We start from the raw sequence: 19,453 nt of genomic DNA on the forward strand, positions 1-19,453 counted from the left end.
GGTTGCAGTGTTACCTAATGAAATTGCAGTTGTGATCTCAAAGGGGAAGGGGTTATTTTGGACAACTGAAAATAAAACATTGAAAATAAAAGGCAATATTTCTTCCTATTGTTCTGTATGGAACAGGTATTTGGTATTTCCAAAGGATAAAACAAATGTCATATTCGGACCGCCCGAGAACGCCCTAATTTGCCCACAGATATTATGCCCTTAAATTGAACGTGTTCTTGTGTTTCTAACAAGAAGGGTTTCCCCCATCGTGAATCAATAGATGGTTTTTCAAACTAAATTTATATGCAAATGTCTTGTGACATATCTCACAACTGAATGGTCTCTCCTTGGTGTGAACTAATAAATGTCTCTGCAAAGTACCTAACATTGAAAATGCCTTACTACAAATACTGCAAGGGTGTGGTCTCTCACCACTGTGAATTGTTAAATGCGATTTTAGAACATCTCTTCGTGCAAAAGATTTGCCACATATTTCACAAGAAAAAGGTTTCTCCCGAGTGTGTACTTTTAGATGTTTTTTCAGACCAGAGGAAAAGGTAAATGCCTTTTGACACACCTCGCAAGAGAAAGCTTTTTTCTGCGAGTGAACTAATAAATGTCTCTGCAAAGGACTTGACCTAGCAAACTGCTTTTCACAAATTTCACAAGTGTGGGGTTTTTCCTGACTGTGAACCACTAAATGCGCTTTCAGAGTATCTGACCAGAAAAATGCTTTGCCGCATATTTCGCAAGAGTGGGATTTCTCTCGAGTATGAAGGGATTGGTGTCCTTTAAGAAGGGCCTCTGTTGGAAAAGCCTCGCTGCACTTTTCGCAAGAAAATGGTTTTCCAACAGTATGCTCTAATAAATGTCTCTTCAGATTAACCGGACGTGCAAATAGTTTTCGACATACTTCGCAAGGCAAAGATTTCCCAGTATGAACAATCTTGTGGATTTTTAAACAAGTTGGTGTAATGAATGATTTGTGACATATATCGCAATAAAATTGTTTTTCCGGATTATGAACCAATAAATGGCTCTTCAGGGTAAAAGAGTGAGAAAATTTCTTGTGGCATATTTCGCAAGAAAATGGTTTCTCTTTGGTGTGGACCAATAAATGTCTTTTTAAAGAACCCGACACCGAAAATGCCTTATGACAAATACTACAAGAGTAACGCTTCTCGCCATTATGAACAAATCGATGTGATCTTAGGCTACCCCTATGTTCAAAAGACTTGCCACATATTTCACAAGAGAAACGTTTCCCCTGAGAATGAGTGGATAAATGGGCTTTCAGACCAAAGGAATATGCAAAGCCCTTGTGGCATATTTTACAAAAGTAAGGCTTCTCCTGAGTGTGATCTATTAAATGTCTTTTCAAAGTATTTGACCTTGCAAATGCGGTGTGGCATATTTCACAACTGAAAGGTTTTTTGTCAGTATGATTTAAAAGATGTCGTTTCAGTCTACATGATTCTGAAAATGAGGCACCGCATATTTCGCACGAGAAGGGTTTACCGTGAGTATGCTCTAACATGTGTGATCTTAGAGTACTGGAATATGCAAATGGTTTGCCACATACGTCACAACAGAATGGTTTGCCACATACGTCACAACAGAATGGTTTGCCACATACGTCACAACAGAATGGTTTATCCTCTCTGTGCACTTGTTGATGGTTTTGCAAAATGCCTAATGTGGTAAATGCCCTGCCGCATATTTCACAAACGAAGCGTTTCTCCTGCGTATGAACTAACGTATGACTTCTCAGATTACTAGAATATGTAAACTTCTTGCCACATATTTCGCAAGAGTAAGGTCTCTCACGAGTATGCACTAGTAAATGCGTTTTCAGAGTCTTTGACTGCGTAAATGATTTGCCACATATCTCGCAAGAAAAAGGTTTCTCTCGAGAAGTATGAACTAACTGATGCCTTTTCAGATCACCTATTCTCGAAGATGACTTGCCACATATTTCACAAAAGAAGGGCCTCTCTTTAGTGTGAACTATCAAGTGACGTCGTAGCTGGTACGAGGTCGAAAAGGCTTTGTCACATTTTTCCCAAGTGAATTCTTTCTCTTTATCCTTAATGTGAACTAATTTATGTCTTTTCAGTTCCCCAGATGTCCAAAATGACTTTTCGCATGTTTCACAAGCAAATGGCTTCTCCAAAGTGTGAACAACTGCATGCCGTCTTAGGCCACTTGACAACAAAAATGCCTTTCCACATATTTTACAAGAGAAAGATTTCTTCTGACTGTGAACTAATAAATGTGATTTTAGGATAGTTTTTCTTGAAAACGATTTACCACAAACTTCACAAGAGAACGGTTTCTTACGAGTGTGAACAAATAGATGCGTTTTTAGATAAGATGATGTCGTAAATGACTTATAACATATTTTGCAAGAGAAGGGTTTCTTATGAGTATGGACGAACTCGTGTGATTTTAGAGCAGATGGCGTCGCGAATGCCATACCACACTGTTCACAAGAGAACTGTTTCCCCTCACTGTGAATTAGCTTATGTGATCGGATAGGGGTTGGAGCAAATGATTTGCCACAAAATTCACAAGTTACTTTTTCTTGAGTGTGGACGATGAAGTGTCTTTTGAGATGGCTCGGGCAATCAAATTTCTTATCACAGACAGCACATCTCATTTCGCCATACCTTTTGTAAACTTTTTTCCCATTTATACATTTGTCCTTTGGCAATGGAGTTCCGTCTGTCGTTTGTTTGCTAATTCCATTTTGCGCGGTGGGACCCCGCGCATCTTCAACTTGGGAAGTAGAACTTTCCTCGGTTTCTGGTATATTTTTAGTACTGGAACCCTGCTCATTTTGGACTTCTGAAATTGAACACTCCTCTGTTTCTGCTATATTTTCACTAGTGGAAGCATGCTCATCTTCAGCTTGTGACGTAGAATTTTCCTCCCTTTCCGTTGTTATATTTTGAATAATGAAATCTTCAACTTGGGACGCAGAAATTTCCTCGATTTCTGTTATATTTTGCGAAATCGCATTTGTCTCTTGGAAAACGGCTTCTTTATTACTACCATCAGCTGGCATTTTTAGACTCACGTTTTCTGATGAAATTATGGAACGATATGATTACTTGTTAGCAGAAGATTCTGGACAACAGGTTGGATTCTTAACTCAGCATTGGATTGACAAATTCTTCCTCTTGTTGAATCTGAAAAAAAAAATAATAATAAATAAATAAGGCAAAGAAAATATAGAATGAATAATACTGAGAACTACAAGTGTACTGATGGACAAAAGTTGAAGTACAGACGAGTGCCTCACTTATCTTACACGCACTTATCTTTTGCATTCATCTTTCATTCTCATATATGGAACTGAAATTATGCACACGAGTCCAGTAGTTCCAAACGAGTACATTGTTCTTATATGCCGACATGGGTGGTTTAAATTAAGAGCTCTGACCGTGCAATCCTCAGTTCGATTATATAGAAAAAACCAAACTTATTAGTATTAGTTGGTTGGCTGTCAGGATAATAATAACACCTATTAAGGTTTCATCTACTAGGCCCTCGTGGGTAGCACAATTGGTAGGATCGCCGTCCTCTTCACACTGGGTGAAAAAGACCTGAGTCTTTTTCACCCAGTGTGAAGAGGACTCATGAACTTTTATGGGCCTTTTCCACAAAGGCAAACAGAAAATCCCCAGAGAAAACACGCAATTTACTGATAGTATACACATAGCAATATGGCCTTAGTCGCTAATACTCCTAAAACCCTACAACAACAACAACATTCCTCTGCTGGATACTCGTTTTGCGCATGAGCAAGCGTCGACAAATTTGTTCAATATCTGGTTGCCAATGCCAAAGGATAGTCACCAGCTGGAAGGGGAGGTGAAGCATATCATGTTAAATTATATCTTCTGGGGAACAATCATACCACAGTAAACTCGTCACGTATGATGAAAATATCAGTCAACTTCATGTTTGTAATTAAGCGCTGTATTAACAAATATTAACACATTATTAAAATTAAATAAGAACCAAGAACATTTAATATATTCCTTGTTTGTTTGTTTGTTATTTGGTTTTTAGGAGCATTAGCAACTAAGGCCATATTGCTCCGGGAATATGCAGTGGTCATTCCCTTGACCTTTCCGCATCCTCCGTATTTGGTAATATATTCCTTATAAAAATCCCAGGACTATCTGCAACCCATCGCAGACAGATCTTCTTTAAACTTCACCGGAATTTAACACCGGTTATTATTCGGTTGAAACATTTTGTCCTCCCACCTTACTCTTAATTTCGCAAATTTATTATTTATGTCATCATAATTTATTGACTTCGTTACCACGGATTCAATAAATAATAATGATAAATCGGACATTTTGTCCTGAAAATATTACATCGTCAAATATCACAGTTAAAAACTGCATCGTTGTCTCTTATTTCGTGGTACATAAATATACGTTTCTTTATTCGATTCTACCAGAACCTCTGGTAGCATTGGCAAGCACGTGTCTTCAGCAGCAGTCTGATGATGGGTATCGGTAAGGTGCCTGAAGCGTCACCTTAAATAGTGGTTTAGGCTACAAGCTTAAAAATGTATATCAAATTTGGTAATTAATCTTCATGGAAAACAACCACGTCCGTCCCTAACTTATATAGATTCTCAAATCCACAGGTGGTCCAATTAGTTTACGTAGAAAGAATAAAATTTCCATATAACGAACGGACCAGGGTATGCACTGTTCGCACCTCTGCCCTTTAGGCAACAGAGCTGCTTCTGTAGAAAGCAGGAATTAAGAGCTCAGGGGATTAACATTCCACAACTTAGTACTGTCCTTAAAACATTTACAACCGCCACTCCCACATACTGTACCGAGAAGTCACCTGGTCAACTGCTTTCTTGTGTTTATCTTTAAAATTATATTACATTTCTTGCTGACTTCATATAAACCACGAATAAACTCCCAAATAATAAAACAACTAGTACAAAAATTCTCACCACCGTGTAGGGAAGAGTGGCAAGTTAGGATAAAGAGTTTCTGTTATCGCTGATTACTTAATTAAAATCAAAATTTTCTCTAATCCAAACATTGTTCATTGAAAGCTGATTTAATTTTGATATATTTTTTATGCGAGAAGAGTTATATCTCATCAAAAATATATCGATCAACGATGATCAGACACTGAAAGAAAATCAGTCATTTATTTTAATGATGAAATATAACAAAATGTCCATGAAATATAAATAACAGTATTCTGTGAAAGCGTTTTGTTGTTTTCCTATGCAGAGAGAGAAAATCATGCTACCCTTGCCAGACTACAACGACCAATTGAGCCACGTTCTGAAAACGGCACTAAAAATTCTTCATGTTATCGAAGGGACCCGAACTCATGTCTTTTCAATCCGGTGTGAGGAGGATTCTACCAACTGCACTCCCCACGAGCGCTCCTACACCGTGTCAGGATTGCTGCTATAAACTACGCCTTAAAACACGGGGAGCTACGTCAACTAAACGAATTAAGAAATGAATGGGAAGAAAATGCAGGGTCACCTGTTTGTTCAGAATTGTTTGCAGAAGATTGTGCAGCATGGGTCCGAAAGCATATAGTCCAAGGAAGACGCCTCTTTTGAGGAAAAAAAACAAAAAAAAAAGGCATGCTAGGCTCGTTGATCATGGGTTAAAGAACATATCAATTAGGAATAGCGAAGACCTAAATGTAATAGCCATAAAAATCTGCTGAAATAATATTATAATAAAATGCATCGAAACATCTGTTTTAAGCGATAAAAAAAGAAGAAAAATATTAGTAAATTCCAAGTCATTCTTAGTTTTAAATAAATTAATAAATTGGGCAATATTGCTTCAAAATGAAACCTAATTAGTTCCTACCGAAGGGGGTTAGATCATCCATCCTTAAATTAGGCCTATCCATAGTAACCTAATCGAATAATTTAAACTTTCCCAAGATTTGTAGCATAGTCTTTTCTAGTCTCAATTATTCAATTCCGTATATTAGTACTTGCTTCGAAACGATCGTCACTGATACACGGCTAAAAAAAACTCTTCACGCAACAGTTACTCGACATGCACTGGCACGCGCACACAGAGTCTGCTCAGTAGCAATCAGAGAGAGCGCCTATAGCGGCAATTATGGAAAGTTCGTGTGGTAAACATAAAATCTTACACCAGTCCGGAATTAAATGATCATCCCTCGTGTATCAAACAACAATCTGTAAAATGTTAAATATTATTGCAAATCAACGAACAAATAATGATCTTATTTACACTCATATAGCTTGCGAGCTGTACTTCGGGGGGGAGGAGAAATAGTAGTAATGGAGACGCAGGAAATATTGAGAATTTCGTAATAAGTTTCACGGCAGGAAAATTTCCCAAAGTAAAATTAAAAATTCATTCCTAAAAACCTTGACACGAAGTAGTCCAATTCAGGGGCAGTAAGAAATCGAAACTTCCAAAATATTCTGGATGAAGTAAGGCGACATCATAGCAATTACTCGCTCTCTTCTTCAATATACAGTGGCAGACAAATAAACTGCATAACCTTTAAAAAAAAGTGACATTTGTAGTGAAACGTATAAGATATTGTTTGATTACATTTTTTTGTTTGTCGCAAAACAAAGGTATTGTACAGACAGACCCATCCTTACAATAATAATTATTAAAGTCTTGTTAAATATTGGGAGAGTTAATTGTAGAGTAAATAGTTAGTTTTCAGCTCAAATATCATGGGTTAGGAAACACTGGAATTTGAAAGTTATTCCAGACACTCCCAGTTAGTTATGTCTCGTTTGTAAAGGATTCCTTAAGTGAGTCGGTAAAAGTAATAGACCGAAACAAATCCCACTTAAGACAGGAGCATATACTCTATAGAAAGGGCACTGAGTGCGGAAGTGGCCCTCTTAAAAATTTCACGGTGCGACTACTAGCAGGTGTGGGCGACGTAGTAATGGATGTGAGTGTGAGGTCACAAAGAAGGCCTGAAACTTTCTTAGTTGACCGGAACTTCCGTTTTACCTTCTAGAATGATCCCGTAATTTCTAGACCAACGGAACTTCGGACATAAAGGATGGAAAAACACGCCCACGGAAATGAAAGGAGACGAATAAGAATCACGAAGGAAAGGATGTGGAAGTCAACGATTGGCCAGGAAGAAAGCGGAGGGATTTTTGAGAGAACGTAGAGAAGGGTCTGAAAAAAAATTGATACTGGGCAGATTCGAAGTTTTTTTTTTTGGGGTGATTCAGAAAGAGTCGTGGTCTAGTTTGGGTGGTGGATGCAGTCCTGGGACAAATGGAAGTTGTAGCGGGAGAATTGTGATAAGAACTCTAGGTAAGACTAGAGTAGGAAGGAATGTTCACTTGTAGATATTGAAGCAGTATGGAGGGAGAAAGGAGAAACACACTCTGAGAATTCTAGAGGTAAAGTTTAATCAAATGAGCTGTCGAGCGACTGGCCTACTCGGAAAGCACCTCAGTCCACGGAAAAAAATGCAGACTAAGAAAGAATATAGGATCCTGAATTAAATCCAGCCGCGTAGTACCCGGTAGGGAAACATCAGAAAGATTACCGTGATCCCCGGATGGGCGACCTTCCGCATTCCAGTCCACGCCTAAGACAGACAGGAACGTAAACCGAGCAAGGAGAAAAGCCCAGTAAATCACGTAAGTGTTAGGAAGTTTTCTGAGAATAAATGAACCTAAATTTGTAAGGGAAGGACTATAGGAGAATGCTATATAGTTAAGGAGGGATGTCTAAGTGATAAATATATATATATATGTGTACTAATGTAATACATAAAGAAAGATAATCAGCCTAGAGGGTGGCATAAGAGTAATGTAATTAAGGTGTGAATAGTCTATAATTGGAAGTGAAGTTCTGTATTAATGGTTGATAGAAAGAAATGACCTATTAAGTAATTAAGAATTGTTAACGATTGGGTAAAGGTTTCCTAACTAGTGTAGAGTTAAAAGTTGAATTTTGAATTATTGTGAATGTTGATTTACGGTGAATATATCTGATTGGAGTAGGAATCGATTAAACAGGTAGGCTATTAAGGAGTTGTGGATTAATTGATTGGAAGGGTACGATTTAATTTGGTTGATTAATGTTGACTGTTAACCTGGCTATAAGGAAATGTTTGATTGAATAAATGTACTTTCCTTACAATTTTGGAAAACGAACTCTTAATGAATTTGTTAGCCAGCTCATTGGCTGATAGTTGGTCGTTCATTTATACGGACTGTTTAGGAGTAGAGAGAGAGGGATTGTGTGAGGTGAATACCATGACCTATCGAAGTCTATGTAGAACATGAAGAGACACAATGTTATAATATATAAGAATATGTATTAGAAATGGATAATTGTTGGTGAAATGATTGATTTGATATCACGATATATACACATTTAAACGTTACTAAGATAACAAGTCTCCAACTAAATATTGTATTCAGTTAAATGTTATTGCAAGTTTTCTTATGTATGATATGTCAATAAACAATGTTATAATCTACATTCATGTGTGTGTCTGTCATTCCGAAACTCAGCCAGTCCAGTGGAAGAATACCTAATATAATTGAGGTCCCCTTGAGTCTGGGATTTTCTGAAATCAATCAAGTCAGGTGTTAAAGTGGGAGGGATTAAAAAAAAGGGGATAAATAATATATATATATATATAATAAATAAATAAAAGAAATAAAAGTAAGAAACCCAACCCCCACAGTATTGAGTCAGATAACGCTTCTATTGCATCAGACGGTAATTGCAAGGTATTGCATCAGTCGTTTCTATAAATACGGCGTTGGAATGGTATACACGCTCATTAATATCCTGTTTTACAGAAGTTTAAGCATGGCTCCATTGGTTCAGTTGACACCAAGTAAAAAAAGTGTAGCTGTTGCTCTGTCCCATGAAGTGCTTTCTACGCGTGCTCTCGCTGATAAAATAGGCTGCCACCAGTCAACAGTATCCCGGGTGCTGAAATTAAAGCGTGAAACCGGTGATGTGAAGAGAAGACCTGGATCAGGCCGTAAGACAGTTCCCAAGATCGATATTTGAAACGGCTATGCCTTCGTAATCGCCATGCTAGCACTCCTGATCTAAAAGTGGACTTTAAGATGTCCTCTGGTGTTGAAACAAGTGCACGGACTATCCAAAGACGGCTTTCGGGATGTGGTCAATTAGACCAAGAAGAAGCCTTTGTTGACCAACAAATTAGGAAGAAGCGACTTGCTTGGGCTAAAACGCATGTTTCATGGACAAAAGAGCAATGGGACACCGACATCTTTTCTGACGAATCAAAATTCAATCTGAATGGCTCGGATGGGAAGCAATACGTCAGAAGAAGAAAATCGCATGCATACCATCCTGACGCATTAACACCGATTGCAACGTTCCCCGCCGGTCAGATGGTCTAGGGATGCATAACAAGCAAAGGGGTGGGGCTAATTAAGTTTATTAATGGAATGGTGAATGTAGAAACCTATCTTGGAAGAATGCCCAAAAACCGTTATTAGAGATCACCACACAGACATCCACAACTGCATTTTTCAACAAGACTCAGCATCTTGCCACACAGCAAAATTGGTAGGTTTTATGCTATTTAGATTTAATGCTGAGTTTGTCTCTTGTCTCACAAGACTTAAAACACACTTACACCAATGGTTTCCCTCGCTTTTCTCCCTTAAGGTGCAGTCATACCTCAGAAATGCTGACATCAGTGTTGGACTGGCCCGGCAATAGTCGAGATTTGAACCCTATTGAAAATTGCTGGTACATAATGTCGTCTAAAATTATTCAGAAGAAGCCAACAAGTAAGATTCAGCTGCAGGGGCGTATTGTAAGGGTGTGGTACCACGAAATTGGGCCACCGTATATCCCGAAGTTGATTAACTCTATGCCAGATCGTTGCAAGGCTGTAATTGCAGCTCGAGGAGGAACAAAAATTATTGAGGACTTATTTTGCTGATTACAGTGAATTATACTATTCCATTAACTTGCCATTTCAGTTTGTACACGTAAATGCAATAAAATGTATGTTTAGTTGTCATGATTGCGATTTCCATGATTTCTTATATTTCCATTAATTTCGCATTTTACCGTTTGGGAAGATATTTATGGCAATTAGGTATATCAGGTGGAGTCTTTTTATTGGATTTCATTCACAGAGATATATCCCATCTAACAAATGCATTTCGAACATTCCTACAACGCACAATGGGGCGCAAAACACATTATTTACAAAATTCACAAGTTTTTTTTTGTCCACCACTGTATATGCGCAGAGGCGTAGCCAGTTGTCCGGCGCCCTTGGCAAATCCCTGGCTACGGGCCGTTTTTCGATAATTGATAAATCATAATAAATTAATAATAATAAGTACAGTCGGTCCTCTGTTTAATTGAACTTTTTTTTTTTTAACTCTCTTTGGCAATTACATTTAAAATAGTTTTCGTAGAACGAAGAATATATTTTCCACATAACGAATGGATTACGAGACATTTAACATAAGCATGTTTTTTTCTCATAAATAATTAGTGTGGTGTTTAATTTGCAATTCGAAAGCATTTTTCATACCAACATCAAATTGGCTGACAAATTTGATAAAGTTTAAAAATATATCACAATTTTCTCCTTTGGTATCGATATTACTGGGATGTCCACGAAATGCCAAATCATTTTCAGCACAGAACAATATATAATATACATTTTAATATTATTTTCAATATATGGCGTCATTTTGAAATTTCACTCCTTAGTGCTGCTCGTCCAACGTCAATTGGGCCACTTTTGAAGACCCTTTTCTAATAATCTTCATTTTGTGAAATTGTTTAAGGAGCAGTCCACTGATTGGTCCCTTCAAATTTACATTCTGGACAGCAAATATACGCTGCTATGCAGTATATACTCAGATTTAAGGATTCGTGCAGGCTTGAATCGCCTCTGAAAACACCATTTGGCGAAAATTAATTTTCATCCCGCCCTCTGCTTGGATCATCCTTGTTCAACCCCTATGCACTCAGATTAGTAAAAGAAGTTTTTAAAAAAAGTAAAATGCAGCCATTATTTATCCATTGCAGAATGGAGGCCTCCTCAACGATTCATGTTGAGGAAAATGGACCATAATCTGCCACGCTGGTACAGTGCGGGTTGGCAGATCAACCCACTGTCATATACAGGTATCATCGTAAGGGGGGGGAATTACGACCAGACGACCAGGTTTCTCCGGGGGGCCAGGATCGCCTGGCCCGTTGGAATGCACGCCTCTTTTGGTTTGCTCACGTCTGAGGGCCTGAAGCTCCCCTGACCACCAGGGAACTGCCCCAGGGATGGGATTTTTCCGTTTCATTGGTGTATTTGCAGCGTTCGTAATTATGTCCGTGACATTGCGCTGATGGGAGTCTGGATGCTGAACTTGCCCATTCTCGGTTTGTAAGTGCAATATCCCATTGATGAGTGTTTCTTTAAACAGGCTCCAGTCACCTTTGTTCAAAGCGTGTCTGTGTTGCTTCTGTCTGAGAATTGTGGACTGAGTGATCGATCTGTACATGTTGAAAGTTATGGCTCGGTGGTCTGAGGTGGACCAGCCCTCCCGTACGGTCCAACCGACAGAAATCTAGCAAAGGACCTGGTGGAGAGAATCACGTCAATCGTAGCTTCCCAAAGTGAGCTGGAAACGTCGGCAGGTTGTTGGGCCTATTTATGACTTCCAGACCAGGAAGTTCCTTTATTGGCCAGGAACTCCTCGAACCGCTGTCCATTTGCAGCACCTCTATGCCCTGGGGTCTCACTGTGCCAGAGGGCAGAGCGGCAAAAATGTTTGGCAGAATCTTGCGAATTGTACGGCTTACTATTTGACATCTGCAATGTTAGAATAGTGTTTGGGAATATTCAAGTTGGGTAAAATGTAATTAAATAAACCACACGCTTGCATTACTAATTTAGATAAAGAAATTGGCAATAAAAATGTAAATTAATGAGAATCAGAAAGATTGTCAGGAATTGTGGAAATAATAAATAAGAACGTTCTTTGGATTGCTTACCTAACTATACAACCGTATAACAAATGAGAAATCATCAATCAGTTTACCATATTGATGGCGACTTTACAGTTTTGTCTCATTCCTCCAAGATATATTTAAGGAAAATCCTTAATTCCAGATTTGTTGGATATTACATAAAAAAAGGGCAACAAAATCTCTAAGGAATTGCTACGCCAGTGATGTTGTTCTGGCTTTCCTTTCTCGTAATATTCAACCAGAATTGTTTCATCGTCACAGTGTATTGTTAGTGCTCGCTAGTATTGTTAGTGGCGTGTTGATTGTTGCATATTTTCGTTGAAACAATTGACGTTGAAACAATGACGCTGAAACAATTGTCGTTGAATATTACGAGAAAGGAAAGCCAGAACAACATCACAGGCTTAGCAATTTCTTTGAGATTTTGTTCCCCTTTTTTTATGTAATATCCAACAAATCTGGAATTAAGCATTTTCCTTAAATATATCTTGGAGGAATGAGACAAAACTGTAAAGTCGCCATCAGTATGGTAAACTGATTGATGATTTCTCATTTGTTATACGGCTGTTCCTAGGAACTTCTTAGGTCAAAGGACTTACAAATTGAGGAACTCTTTTCAATAATTTTTGCACACGAAGTAATCTCTGATAAAGTAAATGACGCCTTGGTTTCTATTGATTCTAAAACAGCTCAACTTAACTCCATTCAATTAAAACTTTGCATATTTTCTGACCATTTAACGGACGTATATACCAAGGTAAACCAGCTCCCGGACAATATTCCTTCTGCTTCTTCTTCGACTCCAACAGTCTCCCCTCTGACCTCTACTCCTGGAAACAGTTCTCCCTCTACCTCTATAAAATCTCTTTTATTATTAAAACCAGATTTAAACTGCCCTCTTACTACAAGTTCTGAGATTTTAGATTCGGTTAGGGTTCAGTTGAAGGAAGACATGTTAAGATTAAATCACTTAGACCAACTCGAGATATAGGTCTTGCAGTGGAAGTTGACTCCTCAAATGATTTGGACTCCATTAGATGTTGTAAAAAGTTACAAGACCTTAAACTTAAAATTGATGTTCCTACCAAATTAAAGCCTACCCTATTTCTATATGATATCCCTAAGAATGCTGAGAAAAACTCGCTTCTGGAAGACATTTATTGCAGGAATTTTAATTCTTCTCCCTTTACGTTAGATGAATTCACTCTGAGGTTCTCCTTTAAGGCCAAGAACAAGAACAATCTGCACTGGGTTTTTGAGGTCACCCCCCGCTTGCGTAACTTTTTTATTAGTTTACACAATCGTGTTTATATAGACTGGACAGTCCATACCATCGAGGACTTTATTATTACCACCAGATGTCGTAACTGCTTGCAGTATGGACATTCCGCGAGCAAGTGTAGACAAAGAATCCCTCGTTGTGAGCATTGTGGCCTAACAGGTCATAAGATCTCTACGTGTGCTAATCTGAACTCTCCACCGTCATGCTCCAATTGTAAACAAAGGAATAGAGAAAGTACTCACTTCTTTAAAGATCCTAAATGTCCTGCTTACATTGCTGCATTTAATGCTGTAAAATCTAAGACCAATTATGGCTAATAATTGTTGATTTTAATTTTTTCAATTAATTGTTATGTAGCTTTCTTTAATATTAAATACTTTTGTTTTAACTTATAAGTCCTTGAACCTATGCATTTGGCTCTTCCCTAATTTAACTGTTTTGTTCTCTTAATGAAGTTACAATATTATTAGCTGAGATAATGCTTTTTGCTCTTGGTACTCAGTTAATTCAGCTCGGTTTCCTGTCGAGCTTATTACAACTATTTAGTTTACAGTTATGCTCTTACTTTATTCTTGTTCATTAATTTAATATGGTTTAATTAATACTAAAATTTTTCTTTTACTTACTTTAGTTGCTGGTCCTGTGGTGTGTGGGTTGATAAGCTTTCTTTCCCGCACACTGCTTGTCCCAGCCTTAGTTTCTTTATATCCCATTAATATTTACTTCACTTATTCAAAATTTGCTCTCTTTTCATAGTAGTCTTTGGGAATATCATTTAAATTCCCCTTACTTTCGCTATTAGTAGTTCCTGGCTACCTCCTCGTGGTTAGGGACGGGAGTGGGGGGGCTGAGATAACTCTTTTCTCGACCCCCTGCTGCTAAATGCCAGGTGCCGGCAACACACACAACATTACCAACACATTACACTGCACTATTACAATTTTAGCTTTTGAAATTCCTTTATAAAACTTTTAGATTTCTTTTTTTTTCCCTTCCTTGCCGGCGTTTGGCGCTATGCTTAAAATACGACGGATATAGAGGAGACTCTGGTTGCCGTCATTAAACTCACAAGAATACTTTGAATAATGTAAGATCACTCATCGGTGATGACAGGATATTAGAGCTGGAAAAGGAATTAGAAAATGTGAATTGGAATATCATCGGTTTGGCTGAAACAAGAAGAAGAAGAAATGAATCACGCATAAGTTTATCAAGTGGAAATCTGCTGTACACCAATGGAAACAGTGAAAGGAGTGAAGGTGGAGTTGGGTTTCTGGTCCATAAAGAATTTAAAAACAACATTTTGGAATTCAAAAGTACATCACCAAGGGTGTCAAGACTAATACTCAAGATTTCTAAGAGGTACAAGCTAAAGATTATAATGATTTATGCACCAACATCGAGCCATGATGATGAGAGGTTGAAGAAATGTACACCGAAATTGAGAGTCTTCTAGATGAGCAGAAAACCCACTACACTATTATTATGGGGGACTTCGATGCTAAGGTTGGGAAAAGGCAAAACAGCTCAGAAAGAGGAACTATAGGAAATTTTGGAATGGTGAAAGAAATAAAAGAGGTGAAAGACTCGTGGAATTTGTGGAATCTTATTGGAGGCTTGAAGTGGTGGAACCCATGTTCCGGTCAACCCATCCCTATCTCTTCCATCATGCAATATGACTGATGACTTTTGAGGTTATGATGGACATCATGGCAAGATCTAACCCTCCTTACATTTCGAGGGTACAGCTCTAAACCGGTGTTCGCAGGCCGGCCGCTAGTTAGTACACCGGACCGAACCTATTGGTAACTCTCTAGGAGGCTTCCGGATCAGCTAGTGTATAATCTTGTTACCTCTACTCTGCCAGATAGTGACTGGAGGGAGTCCGAGTAGTGTGCATGCGGGGAGCATTGTCGAGGCCACGTTATGTCAAGGATCTTACCACATGTACGCCATATCCAAAAATTTCATTACTTCATACAGCATGTCCCACCTACTTTTCTTACCATTGAATACACCATGAATTGTCAAAATAATAGAGCAAGCTTATCTGCGAAAAGATCTAAACCTCCCAAGGACTTCCTAATTCATTTCACAAATATACGTGGTCTCAATTCTAATCTCAACGATGTCCATTTCCACTTGAAGTCTGCCAAACCCCATGTACTTTTTCTGACAGAATCTCAGTTATCGGTTGATTCATCTACTGCTCATCTCAGATGCCCAAATTATTCGCTGTATGATTCCTTTCGCCTCAAAGGTGGTATTTGCGCATATGTCCGTTCTGATTTTCCCTGTCAGAGACTTGGCAATTTGGAATCTCCTTTCTTTGATCTTCTCTGGCTTAAAATCTGTCTACCTCGTTGTTTCAAATTCATCTGTTGTCTCTACCGTTCTCTCAACTCCACTAATCACTTGGAGCTCTTTGACTTCCTCTCTTTGCTACTTGACTTTCTCCACTCCAACTTTCCTAACAGGGACGTAATTTTACTTGGGGATTTTAATGTTCACAACTCCAGCTGGCTTCCATTTTCTAGTCACACCGACCCAGCTGGTCGAGATGCTGAGGCTTTTGAAATTACTAATGACCTTGCAGAGATTGTTCATTTACCTTCAAGAATACCAGACAATCCTAATCATACAGCCAACACACTTGATCTTTTTCTCACAAACCACCCTTCTAAGTACACGGTCGACGTGAGAGGTCCTTTAGGCCCTTCAGATCACAACTTGGTGATTGTCTCTTCTCCAATGGAGCCTGTATCTCATGGCTATTCCCAACCTCGTGTTGTTTGGCATTACAAGGATGCAAAGTGGGATGACCTGCGAGACTTCTTTTATTCTTTTCCTTGGTCGGATTACTGTTTCAAAACTTCTGATGTCAACGTTTGCTCAGATCGTGTCAGTGAAATTCTTGCAGGAATGGAATCCTTTATCCCACACTCCACTTTAAAATCTCGTCCTTTATCTAAACCTTGGTTTTCCAATAAATTTGCTAAGGCTGTTCAAGAGAAGAACGTTACATATCGTAATTGCCTTGTTTCTAATTCTTCAGTTTCATTTTCTGCCTACACCAAAGCTCGCAACAATTGTAAAGCAGTTATTAATCAGTCCAAGAGGCCTCCGTAGCCGAGTGGGCAGGAGCGGGAGTGCAGTAGCACACACTCTTTGAGTAGACCGGGGTTCAAGCCCCTGACTGCTGAATACGGTCGATCTGCCAACCCGCACTGGACCAGCGTGGCAGATTATGGTCCAGTTCCCTCAGCATGAATTGTTGAGGAGGCTTCCACCCTGCAGTGGGTTGATAATGGCTGCACTTTACTTTTACTTTTTTATTAATCAGTCCAAACTAGAGTTTGAACAGGCTAAGAGTAGAAAACTTGCTTCTTGCCCTAATGGTAGCCGAGCATTCTGGTCTCTTGCCAATGTTATTGGCCACAACTTTTTGCCCATCTCTGCTCCCACCTCTGTCCAAACCACATGGTTCTGTTGTCACTTCAGCCAAGGATAAAGCTGACCTGCTAGCATCCCATTTTTTTCCCGCTCATGTATTAATGATCTTGCCAAAACACCTCCCACCATTCCCAACCCGCTCCATTCAATGCCTCCTGTGGTCTTCCGTCAAAAGGATATCAGAAGGATTTTGATGAATCTCGATGCTATGAAAGCACCAGGTCCTGATGGTATTTCTCCACTTGTTCTCAAAACCTGTGCTGCTGAACTTACTCCTATTCTTTGCCGTCTTTTTTCACTTTCTTATTCCAAAGGTGTTTTTCCTTCTGCTTGGAAATTTGCTCATATCCAGCCAGTTCCTAAAAAGGGTGACAAATCTCTCCCATCCAATTATCGTCCCATTACAATTACTTCTACTCTTTCTAAAGTAATGGAGAAATCAATTAACCGCCAACTCTTAAACTACCTAGAAACCTTCCGTCTGATCAACGATCACCAGTATGGATTCCGTCAGTGTCGATCCACTGGTGATATTCTGGCTTATGTTACCCATTTATGGACTAATTCAATGGAAAGGTTCGGTGAAACACAAGTAGTTGCTCTTGACATCTCAAAGGCTTTCGATCGTGTTTGGCATAAAGGTCTTCTAAACAAGCTTCCATCTTATGGTTTGCCAACTGTTTTTAGTAATTGGTTATCCAGTTTTCTCTCTGATCGCTCACTGAGGGTGATGGTAGATGGCTCTCTGTCTTCTAACTTCTCCCCTAATGCCGGTGTCCTCCAAGGTTCAGTTCTTTCCCCCACTCTTCTCCTCTTGTATATTAATGACCTTCTTCCATTGACTGGAAATCCTATCCATAGTTTTGCCGATGATAGCACATTGCATTCAACTTTCCATTTTGAGAAACCTTGCCCTGCTGAATCAGCTTCAACTTCTCGAAAATCTGCTACCAATTCGTTAAATGCCGATCTTCAGGTAATTCTCCAGTGGGGCAAAGACAACTTAGTTGATTTCAACCCTTCTAAAATTCAGTCTTGTCTTAAATCTCGCAAAAAGGATCCTTCTACTCCTATGCTTATCTGTAGTGACACTCCGATTTCTAGGCAAAATGATATATCTCTTTTGGGGATTACCCTGATTTCTAATCTCTCTTGGCACAAGCACATTACAAATATTGCTTCCTCTGCATCTAAAAAACATCACAAAGCACTGATGAGCACAACAGACTTGACACCGCAACGAAATGTTCGTTCGGTCACAGTCAGAGACTAGCGGACACATTCAACATAACCTCTGTACAAAGCAGAGGAAAAATATTTATCTCAAGACTCGACCCGCAGATAGGGATCGACGTAGAAGTTTAGAAAATTCGCACAAGACATCCGGCATACCCTTCTTTCGTAATCAGCTGCCCAATAAGCAGTGAAGACCGTCTCTTGGACACAAACATCTGGCCAGTAGGATCGCTCGTGAAACCATACAGAGAAAGGGCTGGGAAGCCCACATGTAGGAACAACGCGGCGAACTTGCGAACTGCCCAATAGCAATCAGCAAACAACTCAGGTGACGAAAGAGAATCGAATGGGATCCTTATTTTCCTGCAAAATGTGAGGAGGATTTCGAATAAGCTCCACACACTACAAAGTTTATTGCTTAACTCGGACAGTGATTGCATATGTTTAGTGGAAACCTGGCTCCAAAACAGCAGGTACATCGATGCCCTTGCCCACTCCTCCGGTTACTATTGCCTAGACGAGAGGGGGGTAATGATTCTGTTCAAAATCGGATTCTCGGTAGTCAGCGAACATGAATCGCAATCGGGAAATTTCGAGGCTATCATTGCCATCTTTGGAACAGAAATGAAGAGATTTCAATTATGTTTAATTTATCTACCCCAAGACCGCACTAAAGAAAACAGGGCTGAGCTTTTTACGTGGTTTGCCTCAAACAAAATGTGTGTACAGGAAATGGAAAAGAACAGGACTTCCAGAAGATCACATCCGGTACAAGCACAAAAGAGGACTTTTCACATTAAGGATGTAATCGAGAAAATTAAAGACATTATCAACACTAATGAAATTGTGACAAACAACGAAGAATTGAAGGAAATCAGTATTAGCAGAGACAACTTAAAAAGAGCAATCCACAGTCTCCCAAATAAAGCTACAATCGGGCCAGACAAATTCCCACTTTTTACGATTAAAATCTGTAGCTGTTTCATCATCGATATATTATTACATCTATTGGAGAGAATAATGGTGGAAGAGGATTTCCCGAAGCTGTTGAAAAGCTATTACGTAAAACCTATCCCCAAAATATAAAACCCTAAATCTGTAAAAGACTTCGGACCAATCGCTGTTGGATGCTCTTTGCAAAAAATCTTCGAAGAAACAATCCTGGACATCATCATCCAACATTGCTTCAAAGACAGACATGAATACTTGCACTCAGTACTTCCTCAGACATCGACCATCATCAACCTCATGGGAACTCTACTATGGATCCACCAAGCGCTAAATAAGAAGCAGCAACTAGATGTTACAGTCGAGGAAATTAGGATTGCTTTGAAAAGTATGGATTAATGTTTTGCAGAGATCTTCTTTTTGCCTCCTTCTTGCACACTTTGAGGAACAGTCTCCTTATTCATATCCAAATGATTATGCTGAGACTGAAAAGACGATCTCTTGAGTTATTATT

This window comes from Mastigoproctus giganteus, chromosome 14 (assembly GCF_048544385.1).
Source record: "Mastigoproctus giganteus isolate SK-2022 chromosome 14, ASM4854438v1, whole genome shotgun sequence".
NCBI classification, from domain to species: Eukaryota; Metazoa; Arthropoda; class Arachnida; order Uropygi; family Thelyphonidae; genus Mastigoproctus; species Mastigoproctus giganteus.